The 24,486-nt window shown below is 49.0% G+C and overlaps 1 protein-coding gene across 2 annotated transcripts in view; it reads left to right on the top strand.

Moving 5' to 3' along the window:
- Positions 1-2,394: 2,394 nt before the first annotated feature.
- Positions 2,395-24,486, top strand: part of ANXA7 (annexin A7) — a 173,003-nt gene continuing 150,911 nt past the window's right edge. For both annotated transcript variants that reach the window (XR_013623204.1, XM_068113594.2), the window contains exon 1: positions 2,395-2,529. The gene's annotated coding sequence lies outside the window, so the exon portion shown is untranslated. The remainder of the gene's footprint in view (positions 2,530-24,486) is intronic.

Here is a 24,486-nt window from a genome sequence, read left to right as displayed (position 1 = left end):
ATATCCTGATTTCATGATGCCATGCACACATTCAAGGCACCCAGTGCCAGAGGCAGCACAGCAACCCCAAAACATCACTCGCCTCCTCCATGTTTGACTGTAGGGAAGGTGTTCTTTTCTTTGAAGGCTTCATTTTGTTTTCTGTAAACATAGAGATGATGTGATTTTCCAAAAAGCTCTAATTTGGTCTCAACTGTCCACAGGACATTCTCCCAGAAGGATTTGGCTTGTTCAGGTGTGTCTTGGAAAACTCCAGTCAGGCTTTCTTATGTCTCTCTCTCTCTCTCAGCAGTGGGGTCCTCCTGTGTCTCCTACCATAGAATTACCTTCCATTGAGATGGCGACGGATGGTGTGAGTTGAAACTGTCATACCTTGTGTCTGAAGGTCAGCTTGAATCTGTTTGGCAGTTGATAGAGGAGCTTTCTCCACCATTGGAACAATCCTTCGCTGCAATCTTCAATCAAGTCCTCTCTTGTATCCGAAGGTGGTCTTGCAGCCTTGAGATTGTCCATGCTTGGCTACAATCTTGTGTCTGACCTCCTCAAAAAATTCTCTGGTTTTCTTTATTTTCTCCATGCTCATTGCGGTGCACATCGTGACACAAAACAGCAGAATCCGTCCTTTTCTCTATTCAAACTGGTTAAATCAGTGATTTTTATATTGCAGGCACCTGCAACTCACCACAGGTGAGTTCAATTCCAAAGTAAAGGAGAATCACCTGCTTGAAAGCAAATTATTTCTAACAACTTCTAAAAGGTGCCAATAATATTGTCTGGGATATTTTAGAATTTTTGTGTGGAATAAGCTAAGGTTTCGTCATTTTTTCAGCTTTTTTTGTTTCCTTCCACTGCAAACCAAAGAAATACATGTGTGGGTACCAAAATATTTTTTAATTTCAACAATTTTCTGGAAGAAATTATGCATTATCTGAAAAAAATTTAAGGGTGCCAATATTTTTGGCCACAACTGTAGGTTGGTTAGTAGAGGATCCTTCTCGGGTATAAAGACAGTGGAGGTTTTACAGGATTGAAGGACACGTTCCATGAACCAGACCAGCATCTAATCAACTCCAGATCAGCAGAATGATGCGGCTGAAGTCTGCTTCGGAGTGGGATGGGGGTACTGTACAACGCAACGTGGGACATTCTCCCAGATGAACCTGCAAATGAAAGAGAGGGGTTTCTAGAGCATCGGGGAGTTCATTTATTTCGATTATTTTGTAAATTATTCTAAACATGCCCTTATTAAACATTTGGACTTCGAGTTGTCAAATTTATGCCATATCTCTGCTGCCGGTCGATATATCATCACAATTTTTTTATTCGCTTGTTTATTCACTTATGTCCAATTCCAATTTGGATTTACAACGTTGAGGCCTGGTGTTGGTTGGTAAGGTGGCCGATTTAAGATCTTAGGGTGTTGAGTTTGAGCCCCTGTTTTTTCGTTAAAATAACACCAGGTGGGTTGACTCAGCTTGTCATCCTTCAGAGGTCAGCAAAATGAGTACCAGCTTATTGGGGTAATATGCCATCTGAGTATCTTGTGTTGGATTGGCGACCCATTCAGGATTGTACTTTTTAGCCAATGAAACTGCCTCGGCAACCCTATGTTCCCCATGGTGTAAAAGGAATGGTTATTGTTATTTTAAAGATTTTTGCAACGTGGCAATTCTTCCTTTATATCGGCGTTATTTGCAAGATCTTTGCGGCACTCGATGGGCAGTGCCATTCCTTCCTAAAAGCGAGTCGGCTAACACCCATAATTAGTGTGAATCGTTCACATTGTGATACAAGCATGGACGTTGGCAGTGATGTTCTTCTTTAGATACTCTTTAACTCCAGTCAATTAGCCAACTCGAAATTCAATATGGCGGCCATTATTTCCAATATGGCGGCCATTCTTTTCAAAATGGCTGCCAAAATTGCTAAAATGTGCCATAAACCTTTTAATATTGAATTTAAGATGTACGAGCATCAATTAAAAAAATCACAGACCTACATATTATCTATATAAGAGGTAGTTAAAAGTTTAAATTTACGTAATTAAGATAAATTCTTAATTTGAAGGTAATGGCCGCCATGTTGAATTGCGAGTTGGCTAATCGACTGGATTTAAAGAGTATCTATATATTAACATCACAGGCAAGTTTCATGCTTGTATCACAATGTGAAGGTTTCTTTTATTTTCCGCATAGCTATCACTATCATCAGGGTTGAACACATTCAAACCGGTATAACCGTGGATTGGATCGCGTTCCATTTTACAAAGCCGTGTTGAAGTAAAATAATGGAGAATTGAACAGATAGTAACGATGAAGATGTAACGAATGATGGGAATTGAATGATAAAATTGAGGAAAGAAATCGTGTTGCTTCGGCCTAGAGCCTGGGCGGGGTTAAAGGCGTTTCGTTCCAGCGCCGCCGCCGGTTCGGTTACTTCCTCGTTCTTGCTTGTTTAGACTCCCTGACGCCGTCGCGGAAAATTGCAGCTGAAGAAGTGTTCCCGCGTCTGTTTCTCAAGAATCTCCAGGTTCGAATCTCACCGACCTTCCTGGTTACCGGCGCGTTATTTAAATGTGACATTTAAACACGAGATGTTCGTGGGTTACAAGAACAGTTTAGCTCTTTTATTTTTTGCTGCTTGCACTCGCCCATTCGGCTGTCATGGCGACGTTTTGTCCTCAAACGAACTCTAAAGCGGTGTAACACCATTAGCATTACTGGGGCAGGACTGCTTGGCGCTTGCTCGTCCAGAGCGCCTAAAAAAAACAACCTGTACCATCCGTGCTTTATCTACAGAGCGTCGGTGCTGCCGAATCAGCTTCTTGGCAAGGGTGATATTGGGTGGTTTGTCCGTGCTTTCCCAGCCTTGTTTGCCCGTGCCTTCCCAGCCTTGTTTGTCCGTGCCTTCCCAGCCTTGTTTGTCCGTGCCTTCCCAGCCTTGTTTGTCCGTGCCTTCCCAGCCTTGTTTGTCCGTGCCTTCCCAGCCTTGTTTGTCCGTGCCTTCCCAGCCTTGTTTGTCCGTACATTCCTAGCCTTGTTTCTCCGTGCCTTCCCAGCCTTGTTTGTCAGTGCCTTCCCAGCGTTTGTCTGTGCCTTCCCAGCCTTGTTTGTCTGCGCCTACCCAGCCTTGTTTGTCCGCACCTTCACAGCCTTGTTTGTCCGCACCTTCCCAGCCTTGTTTGTCCGCGCCTTCCCAGCCTTGTTTGTCCGCGCCTTCCCAGCCTTGTTTGTCCGCGCCTTCCCAGCCTTGTTTGTCCGCACCTTCCCAGCCTTGTTTGTCCGCGCCTTCCCAGCCTTGTTTGTCCGCGCCTTCCCAGCCTTGTTTGTCCACGCCTTCCCAGCCTTGTTTGTCTGCGCCTTCCCAGCCTTGTTTGTCTGCGCTTTCCCAGACTTTTGTCTGCGCCTTCCCAGACTTTTGTCTGCGCCTTCCCAGCCTTGTTTATCCGCGCCTTCCCAGCCTTGTTTATCCGCGCCTTCCCAGCCTTGTTTATCCGCGCCTTCCCAGCCTTGTTTATCCGCGCCTTCCCAGACTTTTGTCCACGCCTTCCCAGACTTTTGTCTGCGCCTTCCCATCCTTGTTTGTCAGTGCCTTCCCAGCCTTGTTTGTCTGCGCCTTCCCAGCCTTGTTTGTCCGTGCCTTCCCAGCCTTGTTTGTCTGTGCCTTCCCAGCCTTGTTTGTCCGTGCCTTCCCATCCTTGTTTGTGGGTGCCTTCCCATCCTTGTTTGTCCGCGCTTTCCCAGCCTTGTTTATCCGCGCCTTCCCAGCCTTGTTTATCCGCGCCATCCCAGCCTTGTTTGTCCACGCCTTCCCAGACTTTTGTCCGCGCCTTCCCAGACTTTTGTCTGCGCCTTCCCAGACTTTTGTCCGCGCCTTCCCAGACTTTTGTCCGCGCCTTCCCAGCCTTGTTTGTCCGCGCCTTCCCAGCCTTGTTTGTCTGCGCCTTCCCAGCCTTGTTTGTCCGCGCCTTCCCAACCTTGTTTGTCCGTCACTTCCCAGCCTTCTTTGCCCGTGCCTTCCAAGCTTCGTTTGTCCGTGCCTTCCCAGCGTTGTTTGTCTGCCCCTTGCTCTTGTTTGTCCGCCCCTTGCTCTTGTTTGTCCATATTCTATCTTTTTAATGCTGATCGTGAAGCAAGGCAGCAGCACATGTCTTTAAATAAAGAACTCTTTCTTATGAACCACCGACCTCCCAGATTCAGAGCGGATGTTCTCATCATGACGTTGAAGGAACTGCGCTCCAACGCGAGTCGAAAGAATTGACGCGACCAAAGACGGAATTCGTCCGAGTTGCTTTATTGAAACAAAACAGCTCAGGTATTCTGACAAGCCCGTTTATCGGGCAGCAATATATATACACATTTATGTCGGGAAGTTTGCCCGGCAAAAGCTATACCGGGCATGCCCGGGTGTCAAGGGCGAGCCTTGGAAAGGCGAGTCTGGACCTGCCCGGGCGTGTTTGGCTGCGGCCTGGCAAGTCGAGGCTGGGCGTGCCCGGGCGCTCTGGACGAGCACTGGAAAGGCGATAGCGGGTGTGCCCGGGCGCTCTGGGCGAGCCCTGGAAAGGCGATAGCGGGCATGCCCGGACGCTCTGGGCGAGCCCTGAAAAGGCGATAGCGGGCATGCCCGGACACTCTGGGCGAGCCCTGGAAAGGCGAGAGCGGGCATGCCCGGGAAAGACGAGACCGGGCGTGCCCGGGAGGTTCGGGCGTGCCCGGGAACAGTGAGTCCGGGCATGCCCGGGAGAGGCGCGTCTGGCCGTGTTCTGGCCGGTGCAAGGCGATTGTGTGCATCCAGTGGTAACCGCTACACACACCCCTCCAGAATCGACCTGCACTGGCAGGGTCAATTTAAGGGGGGTCCGGATGACCCGGCCGAAGCGACCCCTGGAGGGTCGTGGGGAGGGGTCCGACGTGGTGGTGGGTGGTCGAGCGGGGGAAACTGTGGACGGGGGGCGGCCTCGCCGCGGAGGAAGGGCCAACCGTGGTGGTCGGTCGACGTCCATGTGCGCCGGTTTGAGGCGGTCCACAGAAATCCGGTCCGGCCGGCCGCCGAAGTCGACGATGAAAGACTTGTCGCCCCGTCGCAGGACCCGGAAGGGCCCGTCGTACGGCGGCCGGAGTGGCCCCCGGTGCGCGTCATGACGCACAAAGACTTACTCCGCTGTGCGAAGCGCCGGGGGGACGTAGGACTGGGGGCCACCGTGGCGGGACGTCGGCACGGGGGAAAATCGTCGGGCGGCCTCCTGGAGGTCCGAGCGCTGGCGAGCGGCGGACCAGGGACTGGTAGCGTCGGGCACGAAATCGCCCGGGATGCGGAGCGGCTGGCCGTAGACGAGCTCGGCGGCGGATGCCTGGAGGTCTTCCTTGGGGGCCGGGCGAAGGCCCAAAAGGACCCACGGCAGCCGGTCGGCCCAACCGTCGTCCTGAAGGCCGGCCATGAGTGCGGCCTTCATGGAGCGGTGAAACCGCTCGCACAACCAGTTGGCTTGGGGGTGGTAGGCCGTGGTGCGGTGCAGCGTGACCCCCAACGAACGGGCGACCGCGCCCCAAAGCTCAGACGTGAACTGTGGGCCGTGGTCGGACGAGATGTCCGCTGGTGCGCCGAAGCGCGCGACCCAGGTGGCGATGAACGCCTGCGCCACGTCGGCGGTGGTGGTGGAGGCGAGGGGCACGGCCTCCGGCCACCTGGTGGTCCTGTCCACCATGGTGAGCAGGTGGGTGAACCCCCGCGAGGGGGGCAGGGGACCCACCAGGTCCACGTGGACGTGGTCGAAACGCCGTTCAGGCACGGCGAAAGGTGCCAGCGGGGCCTGGGTGTGGCGGTGGACCTTGACCCGCTGGCAGGCCGTGCAGGCGTTGGCCCAGTCGCGGATATTTCGTCGAAGGCCGTGCCAGACGAAACGCGCCGACACCAGCTTCTGAGAAGCTTTCCGGCCCGGGTGAGAAAGGCCGTGGATGGAGGCGAAGATGCGGCGCTGCCAGGAAACGGGCACGATGGGGCGAGGCTGGCCCTGGGAGACGTCGCAGAGCAGGACGGTGCCCGCGAAGGGAATGTCGGCCAGGCGGAGGCCCGTGTCCGCCGCACGGAGTGCTTGCACCGATGCGTCGGTGGTCTGGTCGGCCGCCATGAGCGCGAAGTCCACGCCGAGGTGGACCGCGTTCGCGCTGGCCCGAGAAAGACAGTCGGCCACGGCGTTGTCTTTGCCGGCGACGTGCCGGATGTCCGTGGTGAACTCCGACACGGCGGAGAGGTGGCGCTGCTGGCGGGCCGACCACGGCTCCGTGACCTTAGCCATTGCGTAGACCAACGGCTTGTGGTCGACGAAAGCCGTGAACGGGCGGCCCTCCAGGAGGTGTCGGAAATGGCGAACGGCCAGGAATAGCCCGAGCAGCTCGCGGTCGAACGTGCTGTAGTTTAACTCGTTCGGCCGGAGTTGCCGGCTGAAAAAAGCGAGTGGCTGCCAAACCCCGTCCACCCATTGCTCATGGACGGCGCCCACCGCGTAGTTGGAGGCGTCCGTAGTGAGGGCGATGGGCGCGTTGAGCACCAGGTGAGCCAGCAGCGTTGCGTCGGCGAGGGCCCGTTTGGCGCTGGCGAAGGCCGCGTCCATGGCCGCGGACCAAACAATGTCATGCTTGGCCGGCTTGCCCCGGAGGGCCTCGTAAAGGGGCCGCATGAGCTGAGCAGCGCGGGGCACGAATCGGTGATAAAAATTCACCATGCCGAGGAACTCTTGGAGGGCCTTGATGGAACGGGGACGCGGGAACGTAGTGATGGCCTCGACCTTGGTCGGCAGCGGCACGGCCCCGGTCTTGGTGATGCGGTGGCCCAAAAAGTCAACGGTCGTCGCGCCGAAGTGGCATTTGACCGGGTTGACAATTAAGCCGTGCTCGCTGAGGCGACCGAACAGTGTTCGGAGGTGGAGGAGGTGCTCGGCGCGGGACGTGCTGGCGACGAGGATATCGTCCAGATAGACGAAAAGAAACGGCAGGTCGCGCAGCACGCCGTCCATCAAGCGCTGGAACGCCTGGGCCGCGTTCTTGAGGCCAAACGGCATCAGCAAAAATTCGAACAGGCCGAACGGCATGATGACGGCCGTCTTCGGGATGTCGGCCGCCCGGACAGGTACCTGGTGGTAGCCCCGTATCAGGTCAATTTTCGAAAAGATGACCCGTCCCGCCAAACGGGCGGAAAAGTCCTGAATATGCGGGGTCGGGGGTGGTAGCGTCGTTGAGACGGCGGTAGTCACCACACGGGCGCCATCCACCCCCCGGCTTTGGCACGATGTGCAGTGGCGAGGCCCACGCGCTATCGGAGCGCCGCACGATGCCGAGGTGCTCCAACGCGTCGAACTCGGCCTTCGCCACGGCGAGCTTGGCCGGGTCGAGGCGGCGGGCCCTGGCGTAGACCGGCGGGCCCGTAGTGGGTATGTGGTGCTCGATCCCGTGCCGCACCGCGACGGCCGAAAACGTCGGCCGCGTGAGGGCCGGGAATTCCGCGAGCAGGCGAGCGAACTCGTTCGCTGCCGGGAGGGCGCACGCCAGTTCGGTCGGCGCGGAGCTGCTCATCGTGCACGCCAGGGAGCTGAAGGTCTCGGCGTTGACAAGGCGACGACGTTTGACGTCGACCAGCAGCCCGTGCGCGCAGAGGAAGTCGGCGCCCAGCAAAGCCATGGGGACGCAGGCGGTCACAAAAGTCCATTGAAAACGCTGGCTGCCGAAGCAGAGGGTGACGACGCGTGGGCCGAAAGTGCGTATGGCCAAGCCATTAGCAGCGACCAAAGAGGGGCCGCAAACGGCGTCCCGCCTGTCCTGCTCGGAGGCGGGTATGACGCTCAGTTGGGCGCCGGTGTCACACAGGAAACGCCGCCCAGACGCTTTGTCCCGAATAAACAGCAAGTTGCCCGAGTGGCCGGCGCTAATGGCTGGGAATGAACGCCGGCCCGGCCGTTTCCCGACCTGCCGAAAGTGCACGGGGGCCAGCACGTCCGAGCCTTGTGTCCGAACCTGGCGTGGTAATAACACCACGCCCGGTCAGGTGGAGGCCCCGGCCGTCGTGTTGGAAGCGGGCGGTGCGGCGTGGCGGCCGCCAGTTGCACCGGCAGTTTGGCCTCCAACCGCGCAGGGCGCTCGGGCGTCGTGGGCGTCGCCTTGGACGGCGGCGGGCTCCAGGTAACCGCGCCGATGTGCTGGCCCGCCGAGGAGATCTTATCGGTTTCCCTGGCAAGGGCGCGGGAATCCGTGATCAACGTGCCAGCCAGGGCGAGGCGTACCGGGTGAGGCAGCTGGCGAAGGAACAGCTCGCGGAACAGAAAATCCGGAGAGTGCTCACCGAGCAACGAGAGCATATAGTCCATGCGCTCGGACGGGCGCGTGTCGCCGAGCTCGGGCAGAGCGAGCAGGCGCCGTGCGCGTGCTGCCGGTGAGAGGGCGAAAGCGTCGAGGAGGAGTGTCTTCAGCGCGTCGTATTTGTCAGCAGCTGGCGGGTGCTCGAGGAGGCTGAAGGCGCGGGCCGCGGTGGCGGAACCGAGCGCCGCCACAACATGGTGGAAGCGGGTGTCGTCGGCCGTGATGCCTCGCAGGGCGAACTGAGAGTCCGCCTGAGCGAACCAAACAGCCGCGTGAGCCTCCCAGAAGGTAGGCAGTTTAAGCGTCACTGCCGTATCCATGTCGGTAGGTCACCAATGAAGGAACTGCGCTCCAACGCGAGTCGAAAGAATTGACGCGACCAAAGACGGAATTCGTCCGAGTTGCTTTATTGAAACAAAACAGCTCAGGTATTCTGACAAGCCCGTTTATCGGGCAGCAATATATATACACATTTATGTCGGGAAGTTTGCCCGGCAAACGCTATACCGGGCATGCCCGGGTGTCAAGGGCGAGCCTTGGAAAGGCGAGTCTGGACCTGCCCGGGCGTGTTTGGCTGCGGCCTGGCAAGTCGAGGCTGGGCGTGCCCGGGCGCTCTGGACGAGCACTGGAAAGGCGATAGCGGGCGTGCCCGGGCGCTCTGGGCGAGCCCTGGAAAGGCGATAGCGGGCATGCCCGGACGCTCTGGGCGAGCCCTGAAAAGGCGATAGCGGGCATGCCCGGACGCTCTGGGCGAGCCCTGGAAAGGCGAGAGCGGGCATGCCCGGGAAAGACGAGACCGGGCGTGCCCGGGAGGTTCGGGCGTGCCCGGGAACAGTGAGTCCGGGCATGCCCGGGAGAGGCGCGTCTGGCCGTGTTCTGGCCGGTGCAAGGCGATTGTGTGCATCCAGCGGTAACCGCTACAACGTCACCAATTCTACCAGTGATGAAATATTGGTTAATAAGCAAACAGGTGATGCAGGTGCAGCATTTGTTTATGTCAATTTTGTGCAAAGTATAACCAAATAACCCTGGCCGTTGTCATGGTCACATTACTTTCCATGTTACAAGAGGCCACTGGTTGGGTCTTTTGCATTTTGGGGCAAGAGCTCAGGCCTATCGGTGCGATCGCACTGAATTGTGGTTCTTCGTGTATTATAATAGTGTTGGGGTGGACATGTTCAGATAAAATAAGGTTTCAAACTGAACAATAGTCTGCATCTTCTTTATCTTCAGCTTCATCATCCATGGTCTATGTAGAGCGTTGGTGCTGCCGAAGCTGTTACTAGGCTACAATTCTGGAAGGGTCGCCGCTCCAACTCAGGAAGTCAGGGCTGGAAATTGGCCACAGTGCTGGTGATAACTTGCCTACTCTTTGCGAAGGACACCGTAGGTTCTTTAACGTCAACCAACTAATGTCGGCAGACAGGATGCCCATTTCAACGTCCATCCGAGGACGACACACACACACACACACATTAATCACCCTGCCTGTGAAACACCAGGATGACAGTTTATAGCTGGTCCAAGATTCAAAACCATGTTGGACAATTTAGAGGTGTGTGATCGCCTCAAGGTCATCCTGTCAGGTCAGATTAGAGGTGAGTGTGATCGCCTCAAGGTCATCCTGTCAGGTCAGATTAGAGGTGAGTGTGATCGCCTCAAGGTCATCCTGTCAGGTCAGATTAGAGGTGAGTGTGATCGCCTCAAGGTCATCCTGTCAGGTCAGATTAGAGGTGAGTGTGATCGCCTCAAGGTCATCCTGTCAGGTCAGATTAGAGGTGAGTGTGATCGCCTCAAGGTCATCCTGTCAGGTCAGATTAGAGGTGAGTGTGATCGCCTCAAGGTCATCCTGTCAGGTCAGATTAGAGGTGAGTGTGATCGCCTCAAGGTCATCCTGTCAGGTCAGATTAGAGGTGAGTGTGATCGCCTCAAGGTCATCCTGTCAGGTCAGATTAGAGGTGAGTGTGATCGCCTCAAGGTCATCCTGTCAGGTCAGATTAGAGGTGAGTGTGATCGCCTCAAGGTCATCCTGTCAGGTCAGATTAGAGGTGAGTGTGAGTGCCTCAAGGTCATCCTGTCAGGTCAGATTAGAGGTGAGTGTGATCGCCTCAAGGTCATCCTGTCAGGTCAGATTAGAGGTGAGTGTGATCGCCTCAAGGTCATGCTGTCAGGTCAGATTAGAGGTGAGTGTGATCGCCTCAAGGTCATCTGGTCAGATTAGAGGTGAGTGTGAGCGTCTCAAGGTCATCCTGTCAGGTCAGATTAGAGGTGAGTGTGATCGCCTCAAGGTCATCCTGTCAGGTCAGATTAGAGGTGAGTGTGATTGCCTCAAGGCATCCTGTCAGGTCAGATTGGAGGTGAGTGTGATCGCCTCAAGGTCATCCTGTCAGGTCAGATTAGAGGTGAGTGTGATCGCCTCAAGGTCATCCTGTCAGGTCAGATTAGAGGTGAGTGTGATCGCCTCAAGGTCATCCTGTCAGGTCAGATTAGAGGTGAGTGTGATCGCCTCAAGGTCATCCTGTCAGGTCAGATTAGAGGTGAGTGTGATCGCCTCAAGGTCATCCTGTCAGGTCAGATCAAAACCCAAAAGTTCGTTTCGTTGAAGTGTTGGACCATGGGTTGAATTTGTGTGAACACAGCATAAACATTTGGTGTGGTGACGCTTACTACCTGAAGGTGTGACTCATCATGTGAGGGCGCAATCTACAGCAGTTGTGGCAATGGTCGTCACACACCATCACAGTCCCTTCGGCAACAAACTGTCGTCCAGGTGTTTCACAGGTAGGTTGATTCATCAATGTGTGTGCCATCTCTCAGATGGACGTTAAAACTTGGAGTCCCATCTGTTGCCGATAGTTGGTGGACAGTGAAGATACCACGGTGTCCTTCGCAAAGAGTAGGCGAGCTATCGCCAGCACCCTGAGCAAGTTACACATTCTTTCCCTATCGACTGCTGGCCGGGGGATTGAAACCACACAGAATGACCCCAGGCCAAGAAACTGCTCCAGCAGGAACAACTCTGGAGCGCAGACTGTGGTACACCAGATTTACTATGGATTATTGAAGTGAGCACAACTTAAGAGATGATTGTAAATGTGTGGCACAGCGTTCCAAGTTCAAATCTAATTCTTACGAGCCTGGTCCCTCACGTACGTGGGCATGGCACCACCTTGCTATATATAAACAGCTTTGGAGCTTTCAAATGCTTGGTGCTTACAGTGCATTATGGGAAACGTTTGTACATACAGTGGTAGGTGTGTGTGTTTTTTATTTCTTTTTTAACGAAATATCCCAAAAATGAGTGTAAACCGGTTTTCATGAGAACTTGCACGTGTATACATTTGCCTTAGCCAAAGATGAAGTATTTTAATTTGTTTTGTGAAGGCCAGAGGTGAATGTCACAGCTTAAAGTCAATATTTTGTGTAATGTAATTAGTGAGCTGTGAACTTATTTTTTTATATACAATTTTATATACAATTTTATATAGCTATTACTAAACCGGTGGCCCATGTGTAACAAAACCTTACAGTTTGTAAATAAATGGCTAAATTCTGGGTGATGTAAGTCAAAGGTAAAGTTCACAGTCCCCTGTCAAATTTATCAAAATGGAACTTTTCAAGGACATAGTGGAATAAACAACAATGACTTATGTAAAGTGCATACCAACCTACCCAGGCTGAACAGTTTATGTTTTGTATCCACTGATAGGTCGCATCTGGATCCGGAACTGAACCTAAATTGAATCGTCTTGTTCTTGTCACTTACCCAACTCGTCCACCAAGTTTTGTCATAATCTGTCCAATGTCCATAACGTTTTGAGATTTTAAATATATATATATTTTTGTTTTGGTATACAAGATCGAGGATTGTGTAACAGCTAACATCAATCACAAAAAAAAAAAAAAAACGGACACAAAACGTACAAAAAGGTGAGCGGGAGACAAGATGGGGAGAGAGAGGGAAGCACACAAGTACAACAGCAGAGAACAGGGACAACGGAAGATCTGTGGGAGGGAGGGGGCTTGTGGGGAGGAGGCATGGGAAGGTGGGGGAGGGGTGGGAGAAGTATAAAACACATGGACACTGCTGGAACTTCCAGGAAAAAAAAAAAGTGGATTTGGGGTGAATTAACGGCGGGTAGAAAAGATCATGGTTTCGGATGGGGGAAGATAAGAGATTGTGGTGAACAGCTGTTTTAAAGACATGGAGGGAGGAGTGGGATTGAAGAGAGTGAAGGAGTTTGTTCCAGAGGTGGGAGAAAAGAGGAATGAAAGACTGAAGGTGAGCAGAGGGGCTTAATTTTGGCAATTTCATCAGAAGAGGGTTACTGGCAGATCTTGTGCGACCTGTAGGAATATTTGGGGGACAGAGCCCAGAGAGAGCTGAGACAGCGAGGCCGGATAGGAGTCGGTAGAAGACAGAAAGACCACCAACCTGCCTGCGGTTAGTGAGTGAAAGGCCCTCGGAGGTAGCTTTATCGCGGGACATTCCAATGATTCTGAAAGCTTTGGTTTAAACAGCGTGAAGCCGAGCTAGGTGTGAGACAGGAGCACCGGCCCAGAGGGGGGAAGAGTATTCCATTGAGCTGCGGATGAAAGCCTTGTATGTGGTGAGGAGCTCAGGTGTGCCAAGGAAGGACCTCACACGACGGAGGATGCCCGGTGGCTTTGGAGGCCAGCTTGGAAATGTGTGTTTCCCAGGAAAGATCATGGCAGATAGTGAGACCCAAAAGATTGAGTGACAGAACTTCTTGGAGAGGATTGTTCAGAAAGTAGATGGGAGGGTTGTCCAGTCGGTCTTTTCGGAGAGACATCGTAAGAGTGTGAGATTTGTCAGGATTAAAAGACATGTTCCACTTGTTTGACCAGTCTGTGATTTTGAGGAGGCTGCTGCCTGCCGATCTGAGGGATGAGGTATGGAGCGGCAGAGAGTGGAGTCATCAGCAAAGAGATAGAGAGGATTTTCCAGAGAGTCGGAGAGATCATTGATGAAGACCAGAAAAAGCACAGGGCCCAGAACACTACCTTGGGGAACTCCAGCCTGAGCAGGAAAGGGAGATGAGAGAATTCCATTCAGGGCCACATGTTGACTACGACCAGAGAGGAAGTCCACAAGCCATGCATGGAGATTTCCATGGATACCATAGGAGGAGAGTTTGGTGAGCAGAGCGGGTGCCAGACCGTATCGAAGGCACGTGATATGTCAAGGGAGACAGCTCTAATTTCCTGTTTGGCATTGAGGACCTCCATCATTTTGATATCATCCTCTATATAATTTTGCCCTCATCTCTCAATAGTGAAGAATCACTTAAGATTAGAATCTGAAGCTTCACCACATACCTCGAACCTCTGCAGTAGTCAATATGACCGCTGATGAAGAAAATTGGTCATATGAAGAAAAGCAGGAAATCAGTTGTCAAACATGTTTATTGGTTGTAATGATGAGATTACTTGAAACACAAACTCTTTGCACATCACACAATTGTCCACCATTTTGTTCTTACAGCTTTTTTTTTTTTTGTATGCTGAATCAAGGCTCGTGAAAGAGCTGACAACCATGAGGGAAAGACAGCACAGGGGGACCACGAGGGAAAGACAGTACAGGGGGACCGCGAGGGAAAGACAGCACAGGGGGACCGCGAGGGAAAGACAGTACAGGGGGACCGCGAGGGAAAGACAGTACAGGGGGACCGCGAGGGAAAGACAGCACAGGGGGACCACGAGGGAAAGACAGCACAGGGGGACCGCGAGGGAAAGACAGCACAGGGGGACCGCGAGGGAAAGACAGCACAGGGGGACCGCGAGGGAAAGACAGCACAGGGGGACCACGAGGGAAAGACAGTACAGGGGGACCGCGAGGGAAAGACAGCACAGGGGGACCACGAGGGAAAGACAGCACAGGGGGACCACAAGGGAAAGACAGTACAGGGGGACCGCGAGGGAAAGACAGTACAGGGGGACTGCGAGGGAAAGACAGTACAGGGGGACCACAAGGGAAAGACAGTACAGGGGGACCACGAGGGAAAGACAGTAAAGGGGGACCGCGAGGGAAAGACAGCACAGGGGGACCGCGAGGGAAAGACAGCACAGGGGGACCGTGAGGGAAAGACCGCACAGGGGGACCGCGAGGGAAAGACAGCACAGGGGGACCGCGAGGGAAAGACAGCACAGGGGGACCGCGAGGGAAAGACAGCACAGGGGGACCCGCGAGGGAAAGACAGCACAGGGGGACCGCGAGGGAAAGACAGTACAGGGGGACCGCGAGGGAAAGACAGTACAGGGGGACCGCGAGGGAAAGACAGCACAGGGGGACTGCGAGGGAAAGACAGCACAGGGGGACCGCGAGGGAAAGACAGCACAGGGGGACCGCGAGGGAAAGACAGCACAGGGGGACCACGAGGGAAAGACAGTACAGGGGGACCGCGAGGGAAAGACAGCACAGGGGGACCGCGAGGGAAAGGCAGCACAGGGGGACCGTGAGGGAAAGACAGCACAGGGGGACCGCGAGGGAAAGACAGCACAGGGGGACCGTGAGGGAAAGACAGCACAGGGGGACCGTGAGGGAAAGACAGTGGGGGAGCAAGCTGTGCACTTTTTAACCACCTGTCCAGTGCACTTACCACATATAAGCTTGTTGCACATTGCACAGCTGCCCATTGTTTTGTTCTTGCATTTGGTGACCTTGGCATTGTTGCCTCTTGCACTTTGCTGGAGGCCCTTCCTCCAAACTACTCAAATGTTGTAGTTCTTGTGGTTGACGAGCTCCGACAGGGGTACTCAAGTTGCGCAATGAAGTCTTGTCTGCAGATGTGTTTCCCAATGACTGACTTGAACAGCACATGTGCGTTTATGGTAGCCAGGGATATAATTTTGTAAAACATGAACTGATCATCTGAGATTGTGCTTTGACAGAGTACTTCCTGGCCATTTGATCAACAATATCCACTCCATACTTTGTTGAATTATAGAAAGCAACAGTCTCTGGAAGCTTCTTCAGGTTATCTTTCACTTCTACAGTAGGGTGAAGGGTATTGAGCAACAAAACATTCTTGTTTCTCTTACCCTGATAAACAGTTAGGGTAGTGCCACCATGCTTCATCACAGTAGTCGTATAGAGCTGTGCTCTTGACTTCTTCATTGAGGAGGGGACTTCTCTCCATACACGATTTATTTTGCCCACCATGTCTGTCCTCATCGACTTCAACTTCTCTGTCAACTTTAGAGAGGTGAAAAAGTTGTCCATAGTAACATTTCTTACCTTGTTAAAGTAAGGATCCAAAAGGCGTAGCACCACATTTTCAGACAACATCTGGTCTGCAGGACAGTGTTAATCTTTGCCTGGGTATGGAATCCCATTCAGCAGATATTAAAATATACAGTGCCTTCAGAAAATATTCACACCCATTGACTTTTTTCACATTTTATTGGAGGCTGTGAAAAAAGGAACAACTTATGAAACGGCAATTTCAGCGTTGCTCTCACAAGGATTTTATTTTTATGGTAAGGCAAAGCTCGACTGAGAGTGGCAGAAGGAAATTAACTTGGGAACTTGAAAACACAAGGTCACTCAAGAGATGTACACTTTCGCAGTTTTCCATCAGTGGTGTTCATACTTCTTTTTACCATGGTAACATCTACGAAAAAGAGGTGTACAACACCAAGACATATGCGACAACATGCAGCTTGCTTTCTGTCAAATCACTTGGAGAAAAATAATAAATGGTGAAAAAGATTTTCACTCGGAAAGAAATTGTGCCACATGTTGTATTTGAGCATGTGATGCATAATATCCTCAATAGTGTGACTAAAACAATTAGTGGATGTCAAACAAGTCAGGGGCGCGTTTAAACTAAAAACTATGTTCATTAATATCTTATAACTATCAAAGCAATCATTATTCATGGGAAGCATTTGTAAATATGTTATAGTGCCTTCAGAAAGTATTTACACCCCTTGACTTTTTCACGTTTTGTTGTATTACAGCCTGAATTTGAAATGGATAAAATTGAGATTTTTTTGTCACTGGTCTACACATAATATCCCATAATGTCAGTGGAATTTTATTTTATCTTTTACAAATTTTTACAAAATAATTAAAAATGAAATACAGAAATATATAATTTACACAAGTATTCAACCACCTGAGTCAATACTTTGTAGAAGCGCATTTGGCAGCAATTACAGCTTCATGTCTTCTTGGTTATGTCTGCATAAACGTTGCAAATCTGGATTTGGGGAGTTTCTCCCACTCTTTCTTGCAGATTTGCTCAAGCTCTGTTGAGTTGGATGAGGAGCGTTGGTGAACACCAATCTTCAAGTCTTTCCACAGACGTTCAATGGGATTCAAGTTTGGGCTTTGGCTGGGCTACTCAATGACTTTCACATTCTTGTTCTGAAGCCATTCCAGTATTGCTTTGGCAGTATGCTTGGGGTCATTGTCCTGTTGGAATGTAAATATTTGCTACAGTCTAAGGTCTTTTGCACTCTGAAGCAGGTTCTCCTCAAGGATTTGCCTGTATTTGGCTCTATTAATTGGTCCCTCTATCCTTACACATCTCCCTGCCTCTGCCGTTGAAAAGCATCCCCATAGCATGATGCTGTCACCATCATGCTTCACGGTAGGGATGGTGCTAGATGGTTGATGAGCTGTGCTCTGTTTCTGCCAGATGTAGCACTTTCCATTTAGGCCAACGTGTTCAATTTTCTTCTCATTAGACCACAGAATATTTTGCCTCATGCTCCGAGTCTTTCACTGCTTTTTTTGTAAACTCCAGGCGTGCTGCATGTGCCTTTTTCTCAAGACTGGCTTCCGTCTGGCCACTCTCCCATAAAGCCTAGATTTGTAAAGTTCTGCAGAGACTTATCCTTCCGGCAAGTTCTCTCATCTCGGCCAAGGAACTCTCTAGTTCTGTCAGAGTGGTCATTGGGTTCTTGTTCACCTCCCTGACCGCAGTCCTTCTTGCCCGGTTGCTCAGTTTGGTCGGACTGCCAGCTCTAGGAAGAGTCTGGGTTGGTCTATATTCTTTCCATTTCATAATGATAGAGCTCACTGTGCTCTTGGGTACTTTCAACACTCTAGAATTGTTTTATCCCCTTCCCCAGAGCTATGTCTTCGCCTATTTCTATCTCGGAACTCTACAGACAGCACCATGGACTTCATGGTAGAGTTTCTGCTCTGACATGCACTGCCAATTGTGGGACCTTGTGGTGTGTTTCTTTCTAAATCGGGTCCAATCAATTGAATTGGCCACACACAGACTTCAATCAAGTTGTGGACATCTCAAGGATGATAAAAGGAAATTGGATGCACCTGAGCTCAATTTGGAGTGTTATAGCAAAGGGATTGAACACTTATTGACTCAAGACATTTCAGCTTTTCATTTTTAATTATTTTGTAAAGCTTAAAAAAACAAAAAAAGTCTACTTTGACGTTATGGGGTATTATGTGTAGATCAGTGACAAAATAAATCTCAATTCAATCCATTTTAAATTCAGGTTGTAACACAACAAAATGTGAGAAAAGTCAAGGGGTGTGAATACTTTCTGAAGGCACTGTACATCAACTACTAGCCAAAATATTATTTCGAATTTCTTTGGTTTGTTGGCCATCTATTGGGTGAATCGACAACTGGCCTTCATGGGTAACAGTTGCTCATCCACGGTGATGATTTCCCCAGGCTTATAGGAGAGAATGCATTTATATATAAAACGATTCCAGACTCCCTGCAAATGCTTAGACCTTGTTTACCTCAAATTCATCAATGGTGAACCTAGGTGTTTTATGCAATACATTTCCTTAGTGGTCAAATTGACCACAGTGGCAGATTTGGATATATAACAGCCTGTAATTCAAATGTGGTTGATGTCAGAGGTCCATTTTTTGTGTGAATATTTAACGCCCAGAATTATGAAAAGTCAAGCAGCCTCAAAACTGTGAACAAAAAAAATACTCAGTCAGCTAGAAACTGTTTACTTGCAGTCAAAATGACTGCTCCAGAGGTTCTTGTGTTAATAAATTTTTAAAAAACCCTCGTATCCGGATCTTCACCAAAATCGAATCTTTTCGTCCTTGTCACACACTCGACCTGTCCACCAATTTCATCCAAATCCATCCATAACTGTTTGAGATATCGTGCTTTCCAACGTTTTTAGCCCTATCTCTCAATGGTAAAGAATCACTTAACAATTCTGATATCCGGATCTACACCAAAATCTAACTAATTTGGTCTTATCACAATCTAACCTCTCCATAAAATTTCATCTGAGTCCATGCACAACATTTTGAGATATCCTGCTCACAGACAAACAGAGGTGAAAACATAACCTCTGCCCACCTTTGGTGGCGGAGGTAGAAACATTGAATTAAAGTGCATAAAACTTTGTGGAATGTATTGGCCCTGAGAGTGAGTAGATGTCACTGTAGAATTCTTGGGAACTGGGTGAAAATGCAGCGTCACAGTTGTGGATTCAAATGCACCATATTGCTTGTAATGAAATTCCCAAATTATATGTACAGTATGTGCGTATATGATTACCATGCTAAATTGTGGTCTTGGAGGTGGAAGACCCTGGATTTGAACTAGCCACTGTTTGTACTTGTGGGTTTTTGGGCCTGGGAGAAATATTATCAGTATGTAAGTGCACACTCTATATAATCTCTGTTTATCTATGTTTTTGCCAAATAGTTCAAAACAAATGCTTGACAATTATAATAGCCAGCACTTCTCTGCCAGGGATCGTTGATCCATTGTAGGTGAAGGAGTACCTGGGTCCTTAAAGTTGGACTTCGGCGAGTATGTTATGTCAGGAATTTTGTGTTTGGCCAGGCTACCAGTGACGATCGCCTTTACCTTGTGAGACGCCTTGTGGTGTCTTTAACGTCAACAGGCTAACGTAAGCAGACGGGCTCCAGCTCACCGTCATTCGGAGATGGTGCATTTTTTGATGTAATGCTTTGTCAGTGAAGCACCAGATGACAGCTTATAGTTGGATAGAGAGAAATTAACCTAGACATGACAGCTAAAAGGAAAGTGAGCTATCTCTGCGCTATCCTATTGGATCTTCAAAAGCATGTAGTACTTTGTGAAATTGGTCTAACGTATGTGCTCTCACTCCATCCCCTCTTTCACCGCAAATTGCATCACAGACTGCTGAACTTCGCCCTGAACTGCAACAAGCTTTCTTCCTTATCACAGTAGTTACTGTGATGAGGAAGAATGTTTGTTTTTGGTGTTTATCTGTAAAGCACATTTTCCCAATCCCTTCCCTTCTTTCCTCATTTTCCCAGTGCCTTTTATACACTGAGGTTTCCACCATGGAGTGGAGGCTTTGCAAATGCCTGGCCAACCATGACACTGCTTTTGCAGCAGTGCCATCTGTGCTCATGTTCTTACATATTGCTCTGCCAAACTATCGCCCCATTGCTCTTTGCTCTTTTCAGAATTTATTTTATTACCGGCTACCTGCCATCTCAAAGGAAACTGCACTTACTTTCCTACAGCAGTAAACATTGAATCTTGCCAACTTTGAGTTGATAAATCTTCTTTTTTTTTTTTAACCTCCAACTCCTTGAAAATAGCTAATGTCACTCCCACGACATGCTATCCACTATAGGCTGCAAACTTAATTCCAATTATAACCAGCCATGGAACTCGTGGTTGCTGATGACCCCCAAGGTATTGCTTTTCTGAAATGGAATAAACACTGATCATTTTCAACATTTAGCTCTGTCATTCAGGTTTCGATATGCATTTCTCGCAGTAATGGACAGGGATCATAGAGTTCAAACAAGGTGGTCTTTGACAGTTAGCTCTCTGCCTGTGTTTTCTAAGGCTTCCTCCATTCCTGGCTAGCTAACTTTCTTCATGCATGAATTCAGATTTCTATGGAATTTTTTTCATGGCTACTCTCCCTTTATTGGCCACTGTCTCAAAGTACCTTCTTGGGCCCAGTTATCTTCCTTCTCTCCACAATTAGCTTCTCTGATTCCCTGGACAACCTAGAAAGCATGATGTTATTTTGAATGCTACGTCATCCTAAGAGCAAATCTTAAGCAACTGCAACCGTCACGAAGATCAGAAGTTGGTCCGACACCAAGAACGCCTTGTAACACGAGAAAGTCCACATCCTCATGTCTCAGCAAAGACTGACCTACAGTCTACTTCTGCAATCAGCTTGCGGAAGAATTTCAGTTCCTTGAACTCCTCTGCCTTACCATCAGCCACGGTCTCTCCAAGGTAGACCACATTTCAAGGCTGATCTCTAAACCTCGTAGTATATTGGGTATTCTGCATCATTTTGGGCTCTTCCATGGTACATCTGATCTTCCACAAATTTTGAGGCATTCGCTTGTCGTTTGATGGCCAAAGAATAGTTCGGAGTACTGCTCTCCCTTGTGGGTTGTCTTCTTTGTTTCACATTTGTCACTTCTGGATGCTGTTGATCTAAAACTGTGAACATCATTGGCATCATCTACCAAAGCTCATGCACTAGGCTTGTTGTTCTCTCATTAGAGACAGCTTGGTGCCCTCTCAATTATTATACCTTCCCTTTTCTTCTCTTGTTCTCCTTGTTGTTTTAGCCCATCACCTTTTTCCAAACCCAACTGGATAGTTGGACCCAACTGGACTTCAAAAAGTATCCGACCTTTATTTTTCGTGCGTAAAAAAAAGAAGCTAGGGAGGCGTTGATTGGTGCACGTATGTAGGCGATCCTAATGCGCACGCGTGAATTTTTTCCTACCTGCAGAAGCTGTCATTCGACGGCAGACCGCCGATGAGTGAGGACATGTAAGTGAGCGCCGTCGGATTTTCGTTTTTGACAAAATGACGGAAAAACTTGAACAACGCTACTGCATCAAATTTTGTGTAAAGCTTGGCGATTCCCAAGTGGAAACAATCCGTAAGATTCAACACTGTTCATTCCATTATGAAGGAGGATTTGGGCTTCAGGAGAATCTCAGCGAAGTTCGTACCAAAGCTGCTAACGATTGAGCAGAAGCAACTCCGTTTGGAGGTCGCACAGGACATGCTGGAGACTGTGAACAGCGATCCCAGCTTCCTCAACACAGTGATCACTGGCGATGAGTCCTGGGTTTATGAGTACGACCGAGAAACCAAGTTGCAGTCATCACAATGGAAGCATCCAACATCCCCGAGGCCAAAAAAAGCAAGGCAGGTCCGCAGCAATGTCAAAGTCATGCTGACCATCTTCTTCGACTCCAGAGAAGACATCATGCGGAATGCGACGGACCAGCTGCGCGCCATCCCAAAAGAGGCGTTCCAGCGCTGCTTCCGACAGTGGCAGAACCGTTGGGAGAAGTGTGTGGCAGCCCAAGGGGACTACTTTGAACGAGATTATTATAAAAAATTTTTTATCTGGCTGCGAGTATCTTTTATGAACAAAGGTCGGATACTTTTTGAACACTACGTACACCCTTTCCTCTAATAACATCCTCTTATTAACCACCCATAATCATGCTTACTGCTCCCATGGAAGCATTTCTATATGCCAGTTCAACCTATCTATTACCTGGTGTTGGCCTAATGGTTAGGGCGGTGGGCTTGGGATCCTAAGGTCCTGAATTTGTAATCCCGTTGAATTAATGCCAGGTGGGGTTGACTCAGCCTGTCATCCTTCCGAGGTCGGCAAAATGAGTACCAGCTTGCTGGGATGAATGTGCCGGTGTGTGCCCCGGTTTAGAATAGGTACACCGTATCTCTGCGTGTCGTAAGAGGCGACAAAAGGGTTGGCATCAGGAAGGGCATCTGGCCATAAAAACGTTGCCTCAAAAAGGGAACCATGATGATGGTCATGGGGCTCGCAAGGCTAACTAACCCCCGCTCTAACAGGGAAAATGGCTTTAAAAAAGGGATTTAAAAAAAACTTATTGGCTTGTTCTTGTCATCCAATCGGTTTATCCACCAAGTTTTGTCATAATCCATTCACAAATTTCTGAGATATCATGCTATATATAATTTTTGGCCCCATTTCTCAATCGTGAAGAATTACTTGTAAAAGTCAAAAACTATTGTATCTGGATCTGGTTCCGGATCTTCACCAAAATCGAATCAATTCATCCTTGTCACTTACCCAACCTGTCCACCACATTTCGTGCAAATCCGTCCATAACTTTGAGATATCCTGTTCACAGACAGACAGATAGACAAACAAACAGACAGGGGTGAAAACGTAACCTCTGTCCACCTTTGTTGGCGAGGTAATGAACCTTTTTGAATGTGACACCTTGGTGGGGTTTATCTTCTGCTTCCTTTACAGGTGACTTTAAATTCACTCTTGTTTTGCTTGGACTTTATTTCCTTTCACAAACTTGTGTAGGGTGGAGATTCCAAAACTTTTCTTTCTTGTTTTTCTTCCATGCAAGGATCATTCCAAATGTTCAAGGAACTAGGTACAATACCCCCAAGACATGCCAACTTTTTATTAAAAAAAGAAGAAGGTGTTCCATGGCTTCATTGAACTTCCTGCACTTGTCAGTTTGCACTGTTATTGTAAACCAGAAATTTTCAGAATGCTGCTTCAACCATTTCTCATTTGCGTCAGGCAGTTCTTCCTCATTGGTGAATGAGATGCCACGGCGATAGGACGTCAAATGTCAAGACACCATAGACAGTAGTCACTCGGGGGCAGGGCTGTACAGTGTGCGATCCAGCTGCTTGACGTCACAATCAAGAATGCAAAGGCTTTGTGTACAAGCGTGTTGTCAAAAGGAGGAGTACACCTTCAGTCAACGTCCTCATCACTTGTTATTGATGGCATGACATATTGTTTTGCACAAGGTTGTTGTAGTATTTCACTGCAATCATAGTTTTATGAGGCAAAACCTGAAGTTAGTTGGTGGGATTGCCTTGGCATCCCACAGAATCAAGCCCATGATCTTGCTGGCTGAGGGCTTGATGTGAAATATTTTGGGTGGTTGTGACTCCTTTTGCTGTATTTGCATGGATTCTAATTTGGTTACAGAATCCCAGAGGTGAAGCCACATTTTGTTATCGGACAAGTGATAAAGTTGGCTGGATCTACGACGAATACTTTGAGAAGCTCACGATGATTCTAACTTTTGCCATCGGTTATGCTTTCGAGGAGACCCATGTTGTTGAGTGTTTGAACCTGAGTGTTTTTGGATTACGGTGAAAACACTACCTTGACATATTTTAAGTGGATATTTTGGTGATGTTTACATGGAGATGCTCCATAATGAATGCTTCCACTTGGTAACATTTTGTGGGTCAGTTGCATCTGCCAGTAATTTTGACCTGGGGTCATCTTCAAGGTACTCATGTTCAGGGGCGTGGAGAGGGGTGTTTAGAGGAGGGTCGCTGCCTCGGGGCCTGAGCTTCTGTAATTTTCTTTAAACGGTACAGTGAAACCCCTCATCAGCTCATCCTCATTTCCTCATCGTTACATTTAAACCCAGAAACTGATTTTGCTTTCTCGCCGGAATCAAAACAACATTTACCGCTGTTAATGGTACAGTTTCAAACTTTACAGAAAATGGTTATTAACCAGAAATGTGCGTTACAAAAAAATGGGTTTGTGTCCTCTTTGTCCAAAAAAAATTATTAACTATCTCCTCACGTATTTTTTTTTTGCCAATCTTATGGAGAAATAGTGTTCAACAGTCGAGGGAGCGAATTGACTCGTTCGGTCCAAATGTCCCGCAATCTCCTTTATTTTCCATTATACGGCTAAATAAAAGTGACCATTTGTTTTGTTTTTCTAAAAAAAAATTCTAAATTTCTTTTAATTTTTCTTTTAATAATTAATTTTAATAATTAATAATTTAATAATTTAGTCTTTTAATAATTTTAATAATTTAATTTAATAATAATAATAATAATTTCTTTTAATAATTTTTCTAAATTCTAAAATTTCATTTCATTTCACTACATTTTTATTTGTTTTTGTTTTGTTTTTGTTTTTTGTTTTGCTAACCCCCGCTCCAGCAGGGAAAATGGCCTTAAAATGCATGTTGTTGTATTTGTTTTGTTTTTCATTAAAGAAAGTTCCTTACAAAGTTATAAAAGAGAGAGGGTAGGGGTGGGGGCCCTGAGGTTGGTTGCCTCGGGGCCATGCATTGGCCATGATGCGATACCTTTTCCATATCAGGCTAACCGTG

This window comes from Myxine glutinosa, chromosome 4 (genome assembly GCF_964187855.1).
Source record: "Myxine glutinosa chromosome 4, kmMyxGlut1.1, whole genome shotgun sequence".
Classification (NCBI taxonomy): domain Eukaryota; kingdom Metazoa; phylum Chordata; class Myxini; order Myxiniformes; family Myxinidae; genus Myxine; species Myxine glutinosa.
The sequence above is the reverse complement of the archived record's forward strand: the minus strand, read 5'-3'. Positions and strand labels throughout refer to the sequence as shown.